This window comes from Gouania willdenowi, chromosome 21, assembly GCF_900634775.1.
Source record: "Gouania willdenowi chromosome 21, fGouWil2.1, whole genome shotgun sequence".
Classification (NCBI taxonomy): Eukaryota; Metazoa; Chordata; class Actinopteri; order Blenniiformes; family Gobiesocidae; genus Gouania; species Gouania willdenowi.
This window is the reverse complement of record NC_041064.1, coordinates 26,949,245-26,957,368: the sequence shown is the minus strand read 5'-3', so window position 1 is coordinate 26,957,368 and position 8,124 is coordinate 26,949,245. Positions and strand designations below refer to the sequence as shown.

General features: G+C 42.4%; 1 pseudogene; it reads left to right on the top strand.

The window, feature by feature from the left end:
- Positions 1-610: 610 nt before the first annotated feature.
- Positions 611-7,621, top strand: LOC114455692 (general transcription factor II-I repeat domain-containing protein 2-like; annotated as a pseudogene).
- The last annotated feature ends 503 nt before the right edge of the window (positions 7,622-8,124 follow it).

Sequence of the window (8,124 nt, the reverse complement as noted above, 5' to 3'; positions counted from 1 at the left end):
ATCTAAATCGAAATGTTGAACCTAAATGTTTTGCACATATGCTAATTGACCCCACCCCTTGTAACCTCAACCAATCCATAAGCAGAAACACACACAGCGTGGTCATGGCAGGTGTACGAGCTGCACTTCAAACTACACTCCCAACACAACACTGCAATACAGTTATTAAAATGTATTTTATGCACAAGGTTTAGGGATCGAACCCACCATGGGCCAACGTAAGTTGAGACGACGTCTCTGGCAGGTGCAGAATGAAAATTTTTATAACTTTCTAGACATCCCCAAAAATACAAAATTAGAAAGGTGGCCCATGGGGAGTTCGACCCCAAGACCTTATGCTCGTTGACCTGCCATGACCGCGCACTCGATCTCCGCCGCCGGGAGACAACCAGCCATACATATCACCCAGGCAGGCATCGGTGAAGAGGTGGGTGGAACCTTTGGGCTGAGACAGGCCGAAGGTGAGGACCCGGTACTTGTAGCACACCCCTTGGAAAGCGAACCGTAGGAACTTTATGTGGGGAAGATAGATTTGAATGCGGAAATACTCATCCTTCAGGTCGACTGACGTGAACCAGTCATTCTGACGCACCATGCGTAACAGGGAGGCATGCTAAGCAACCTGAACCTGTATTTCCTGAGATCCAGGGTAGGATAAATCCCGGACACCCCACTCCCTTATTTGGGTACCAGAAAATACCTGGAGAAGAACCTGCTCTGACACAGTACGGCAGAAATGACAGAAATTGCCCCCTGTCCAGCAACGAAATGATCTCCTCCTGCAGGACACGGGCTGATTCTCCTTGAGCCTATGAGTGTAGAACGCCATTGAACCGGGGAGGGGGAGACACAAACTGCAGTCTGTACCTCTCCATTATGGTTTGTAACACACAAGGTGGAGCCACAAGCTCTGCCCACTTCCCCCGCTGGAGAAGAGAGGGGAGAGTGGGCGTCACTGCCACGCTGCTTATGGTGGACTGTTTTGTTTTTTGTTGGTTTTTTATCCGCTACGCCTTCTGCCTTCGGCCTGGGTGCGTTATTTTGAATGTGGATGTGTGCTTGTGGCAACTGTTTTCACATCTTGGGGGGCAACAGCTGGAACCTCTACGAAAAAGAGTTCTTTCCTCCTGGCAGCCATCGCCTTCATCTTCTTCTTGGCGTTGGTGGGGTGCGCGGGCGGAACCGGTGCAGCCGGGGCCGTGGGCCTTCTGGGCCAGCCATAGGAATCGTGTCCTGACGGGCCACCACCCCCCGGCCCTGATTAGGGGTGGGGGCTCACTTGGCGCACCAGCCGTCTGCGAAGGCATTTCATTGTGAAGCTGACGCAGTGTTGTCAGGCTCCCGGAGCATCCGCGGCCTGCTGGGCGTGTTCCAGCAGGAGGCACCTGGAGCAAACTTGGTGCTCCACCTGCAGAGTCAAGCTTTGGAGCTTCTAGCCACTCCAGTCTTGCATGGGGCCTTCTCCTTCAGCGCCAGGGTGCAGCAGGCGGTAAAGCTAGCTGAGGGCAACAACCAACGAGGGTGGTGTCAACGCCAAGCCAGCAACGGAGGTGTTGGGGCCGGTGTTCTCCTTGACAGGCGTGGGGGGGGCAACGAGCAGCGATGACCCGAGCCGGAGACCGGGGTGTCAGTGGTCGGCCTTTCCTTCAACAGCCGTGAGGGGCCTTGGAGCAGTGTAATTCCCAAGAGTGGGGGCAATGAATGCATTGCACACCATAAAACTTCAAGCGGAAAGGATACACAACAGCGCACGGCGGCAGAATCCACGACGGTTCCACATGTGGACGGTTGAGCTGCTGCGAAGAAAGCTACCAGAGCAAGAAGAGGCAAAAGAATGCCGATGTATTCTCTGCCCGCCCTCTTTTAGTAGGTGGGACTAGCGGCGGATGAATACATCTTTCATCAGCCAATCAGATTGGCAGAATTAAAAGGGGCATTTGGATATGACACAGGGGCGTGTATATATATATATATATATATATATATATATATATATATATATATATTTGTTTTGTTTTGTCAATGTATCCATAGTGACAAATATGACAATTACCACTGTATGGAATAAAGATATAGAAGATGTATGACTCATGATGAATTATTAAATAATGAAGTTAACACAAAAGTCTTACAGTCAGTTTAAAATAGTTAGATAACTTGCTTGATTTTCTTTTTTTGTTTAACGGCTGTTTATTTCAAACTAACATATCTGATAACTGATATTTAGATATTTTTTTACGCAGAAACTGGATGAGTTTCTTCCTTATACGTTTTGACAACCATATGACGCTTGCATCACGCCTGTTTCTAGCCTGTGCTGTGTTTGTGCTATCAAAACAGGCTTATACTGCTAAAAACATCAACAACCTATTTTTACAGTTTTAACTAAATGTTTCTCTTGATAATCATCATTTGTTTGCAGGATCAGATAGACATAATCTATTAACACTGACCAGTAACAGAGGCTGGTTTGTTTCATTTTCTTAGTCTTACTAACGTTTTCATATAAAAACAAAGACTAACACCCACCTGCACCCACTCATTTGATTGACTGAATAGTCTCACTTCTTCCCTCCCTTATTTTCTTCTGTTTTATACATTTCTTTCCATTCTCAAGCAACAAGCAGACCACTATAATGTGCGTACCATCAGCACAGAGGAGTATACTGAGAGGCCTCTGTTTTAAGTGTGCCAAACAGTTGGTGGTAACACTTTAATTCACAGTGAGTGCTGTCACAGTGATGGAAGCAGAGAGACATTCACTGTCCAACAGATGGCTCATGTATGTTGTAGAGGCTGAAAAACTTTTTATTTTCTCATTCAGATGTTTCAAGGAGCATCAACAGTTTCAATGATTTGCCTTAAACATAAATAACAGAAACACATTTTACCTTGCAGTTCTGCAGCACCAGTCTGCTCTTTTTCAGATTTTACTGAGACTAACTTTGGGAAAGAGACAAACAGTACACAATGATTTTGGTTACTGGGCTAACTGGATTATTTTCTCATGTCTGGTTGACTGGATTTTTTTTAATATAATTTTTTTTTAGAGGTTCTAGTGGTGCAGTTGGTTTAGTTGGATTCTGAGGTCAAACTATAAGAATATACACAAGAATGGAAAACTTTGCATAGCCACCAGCGTGCAGCGTGCGTGTGTGAAATTAAATGACACTGCTGTGAGCAGGCAGAATTGAATGCCTCACATTCATTAACTGTTTCCCATTTCAGGCTTTCAAAAGAAGCAAGCGAGCAGCCCCGAATAAATTCAGGCATGTGTTCACCCCAGTACCCAATGGTCGATGTACCAGTTCGGGGCTCAGTAGTCGTCTTTGCAAGATGGCTTAATGACCTCTTACTGAGGATCGCCAAGCCACTGAATATTTAAAAAGTTTGATCCAGCTGAATGAAGTTGGCACCAGTGTTGGGTAAGTTTACTTTTTTATATAAACTAGTTCAAAGTTCAGTTCACAAATAATTCATAATTTGTTTTTTTTTTAATGAAGTACTCCATTCCAAAAATGAAATCAGGGTTATTTTTTCCCAATAGGTTGCTGCGAGCTATACCCCTCAGAATACTGGCATTTCCCAATTGTTGCCACCCATTCAGTCCACAGTAGTCAACAGCTGCAGCTTTCACTTCTACAGTATATTCTCAAAAACATGAGGAAAAAACTTGCTGCTTGAATGGTCTTTTAATGTGAAATTATAACAAAAACAGGACAGTAATTCAATAATTTTTCAAACTTGGAAACAATTCATATCAAATTAAATTTTAGTCCATACTAGCTGACTGCTTTAGTTCAATGTGCCATTTCAGGTTTGCTGTTGATGTGCGCAGTTGCTTCTGTAAACCTGACAGGCAAAGCTCACACAAAAATGTGAGATTTTTCTCATATACACTTCACTGAAAAATGCATGTTAAGCAACAATCTTTTTGATTTCTATAAAGGGTTTATAGGTCATTTTAAAAGTGTGCAGGTTAGTTTTAAAGTATGGATGCCCAGAACCTTAGGAAACATTTTGGAATGCAGTAATTCAGCATTAAGATCATCTAAACCAGTCAGTATCGTTAAGAAGAATAAAAAATGCATTCATTTTTATGGCAATTTCAGTCCGCAATGAACTATGGGTGTTTTAGGACTATGAACCTACAAATGCTTGGGTCATGCTTTTTAGAGAGCCTGAATTCAAATAATGTATGAATCACCATCGGTACAAAACTGCAAACCTCCGCTCCACCTTATGTCACGGTCCGGTGTGGACCCAAATGCAGAGAGAGAAGGAGGCAGGATGGATGTGTGACCAAGGAGGTACTGAACTTAAAATAACTAATGCTAAAATAACTAAGGCAATAATAATATTCAAGGATACACAGATAAGTTTGTAAAAATAGGCAGAGACAGTGCTTTCAAAGGATGGAATTCAAGTTTATTAAGACCAGGAGTCCGAATAAACTTTTTTAATCTTTTATGCTAAAAGATTAAAAAAATAATATTTATTTCTGACTAAAATTTAGGTTTTACTCAATGGTCAATATTAAAAGTACACATTCAATTAAAACATTACAGCCCCTGAGCCAGGACCAAACAGAATCTGAAAAAATAAAACAAGATTAAAACAACTAAGCAAGGATGGCTGGAGAGGAAGTAGCCCCACCCCAAACAAACAAAAAGTGCTACCCACAAACACATAAAATTACAAAAGCCTTTAGTACAAAACAGAAATAAGGGCCAACTCCCCCCCTCCCAAGCACACCCAAGGGAAACAACTCTAAGACCAAAAAGACCCAGGGACTGTATAACTTTACTGGTGCAGAACTAAAATATACTTTATGTACACAAATAAAAAAAAAACAATATACACTAAGAGAAAGAAAATTAATTCATAAGACAGCATGACAAAAGATTGATATAACTAAATCACAATTTAATAGCCATGCAATGTGCTTCAGTAAATTCAACTACACATTATACAGTTTATACACCTAATTCAATCAAGATCACTTTAGTCAAATAGCTTAGCATGCATTTTAGATTTGGAGGTAAGGCTCTGTTCTTGGACTTCTTTGCCCTTTCCAGCAGCTACGTGGGAAGCCCGAAGCAAAAGGAGCTCCCATTCACTATATAAATAAAATAAAAAATAAAAAAAAGCACAGGCATAAGTATCTTCAATTCAATTCAACTATATATTGCACAAATTAAGACAATCATCAGGAAATAAAAAAATGTTGTAAGAAAAAGGGAAAACCCAACTAATCCACATGAACAAGCCTTTGCGGCAGTGGGAAGAAATAACTCCCTTTTAACAGGTAGAAATCTCCAGCAGCCATTTGCTTCGACTGGTTTGAGTTAGTGGACAAAAGGAAGAAAACAGAACAGGATACAAAGATAGAACATCAGAGTGTCCCGAGTTATTTGAGCCATTTCCATCTGTTTAATTAGACAGAAGAGGAGGAGCTGAGGTGGGGTGGGTTGCAAGGCATTCGTGGACAAAGCATGCGTAAGTAAGCATGTTTGCGGTGGTTTAAATACAGTGCCACGACTCACTCTAACCCATGGGTGTCAAACTCTGGCCCGCGGGCCAAATTTGCCCGCAGTGTAATTATATTTGGCTTGCGAGGCAATCTCAAATGACTGCAAGAGCTGGCCCGCCAGTATTATAGACAAATCCGGCAAAACCAGGAAGTAAACAGCGCATTCACCTCTAATACTACAAATCCCATAATGATCTGCTGTTGTTTGGGCACGTCAATCAGGTCGGACCCAAACGGACAGTATTCATAGCGACTTCACGCTACAACTTGCACCGTGCAACCTATTCCCAAAAATGGCAAAAAGAAAGGCATAAAACTGGAGCTTTCTGGACAAGTGGGAGAAAGAATATCTGTTTACATATGTAAAAGACAGACCTGTTTGTCTTGTTTGTGGAGTCAACATGGCTATAACTAAGGAGTACAACATTAGACGACACTATGAAAGGAAACACCATGACAAGTATAAGGACCTGGACATGACTCAAAGGAGACAGAAAGTAGAGGAGATGAAAAGAAGTTTGGTTTCACAACAGAATATGTTCAAAAAAGCCACATCACAAAGTGAGGCTGTTGTAAAGGCTAGTTATATTGTGGCAGCAGAGATTGCAAAATCAGCCCGGCCCTTTAATGAGGGAGAGTTTGTGAAAAAGTGTATGATGAAAGTTGTGACCTCGTGTGCTCAGAGAAAAAGCAAGCATTTTCAATCGTGAGCCTGAGCAGAAACACAGTAGCTGAGCGCACATGTGATCTTGCCACCAATCTATATGGCCAGCTGATGAAAAAGGGAAAAGATTTCGTTGCATTCTCCCTTGCTGTGGATGAGAGCAGCAATGCATCTGATACTGCTCAGCTGTCAGTCTTCATCCGTGGAGTAGACTCAAATCTGTGTTACGGAGGAGCTATTTGGATTAAAATCAATGAATGGCACAACCACATGAAAGGAAATCTTTGAGGAGGTTTCCAAATGTGTAACTGAAATAAAGCTGCCGTGGGATAAACTTGTGGGATTAACGACAGATGGTGCGCCAGCGATGTGCGATAAAAAGAGTGGACTGGTGGGCAGGGTTCGGGAGAAGATGCGGGAAGAGAACTGTGCAGGTGAGCTAACTTTTTATCACTGCATCATACATTAGGAATCACTGTGTGGCAAAGCCCTAAAGATGGAACATGTTATGATCACATTAACACAAGTAGTTAACTTTATAAGAGCCAAAGGTCTGAATCACCGCCAGTTTAGGTCTTTTCTGGAGGAAAGTGGTTCGGAATACGGGGACGTGCCGCATCACACAGAGGTGAGATGGTGAAGCTGAGGAAAAGTACTGAACAGATGTTTCGAGCTGGGTGAGGAAATATGTCAGTTTCTGGAAAGCAAAGGGAAAGTTTCTGTGTGAGCTGGCCTTTCTGTGTGACATCACGAGCCATGTCGATGCGCTGAACCTGCAGCTTCAGGGGCGGGGGCGCATCATCACAGACATGTACGCTGCAGTGAGGGCTTTTTAAACTAAACTGTGCCTGTGGGAGAATCAGATGCTTCAAGCAAACTTTGGCCATTTTCCCTTCTGCCAAACCATAAAAATGCAGATCTCTACCGCTGTGTTCCCATGTGCACAGTTTACTGAAAAACTTAGTGCACTTGGCGCTGAGTTTAGCCGGCGATTTGCCGACTTTGATGTCCAGAAATGTAGGTTTGAACTGTTCAGTAATCCCTTCGCAGTTGATGTGGAAAACGCACCAACCAATCTCCAAATGGAGATGATTGAACTCCAGTGTAATGACACGCTGAAGTCAAAGTATGATGCTGTGGGCGCCGCACAGTTTCCACAGTTCATCCCTGACACAATGCCTCAGCTCCGCACCCAAGCTGCTCAGATGCTCTCCATGTTCGGCAGCACTTATCTATATGAGCAACTTTTCTCCTCTGTGAAGATGACCAAAACATCTCACAGGAGACGCCTGACTGATGAACACCTTCGCGCGATACTGAGGATTTCCTCAGCTCAGAGCCTGAGCCCAGACATTGATGAACTAGCATCCAAGAAGAGATGCCAGGTATCTGGTTTGGACACATTAGATAAGATCGGTGTGTAGCAAACTGAGCAATAATTACCCTTTTCTTTATGCACTTTTTCTTGCTACTCCAAGACATGATCTTGAATGGTTGATTGATTTATTATTGTTGTTTTATTTTTGAAATTATTAGCCTGTGGAAAATTTTATTTTGATATTTAAATCAGAAGGCTGCAAATAGAAAAGAGGCATATGATTTTTATTTAAATTTCATTCAATAAATCAATGCCATTAATGTGTTTTTTTATTTGAAATTTGACTTTGCATGGCTGCACTATTGTATTGATTATATTGTATAGTAATAAGCGTTGCTCGTTCCATATTCAATGTTAAAGCAAAACATGTTTGTGTCCATACTAAAAGGTTCATTTGTTCAATGTTGGCCCGCGACTTTGTTCAAGTTTTAAATTTTGGCCCACTGTGTATTTGAGTTTGACACCCCTGCTCTAACCAATGGGAAGCATGGAACATGATCAGCTGGATGATTAACTGATTATGGAATTGCTACTGTCAGCTGGTGGGGC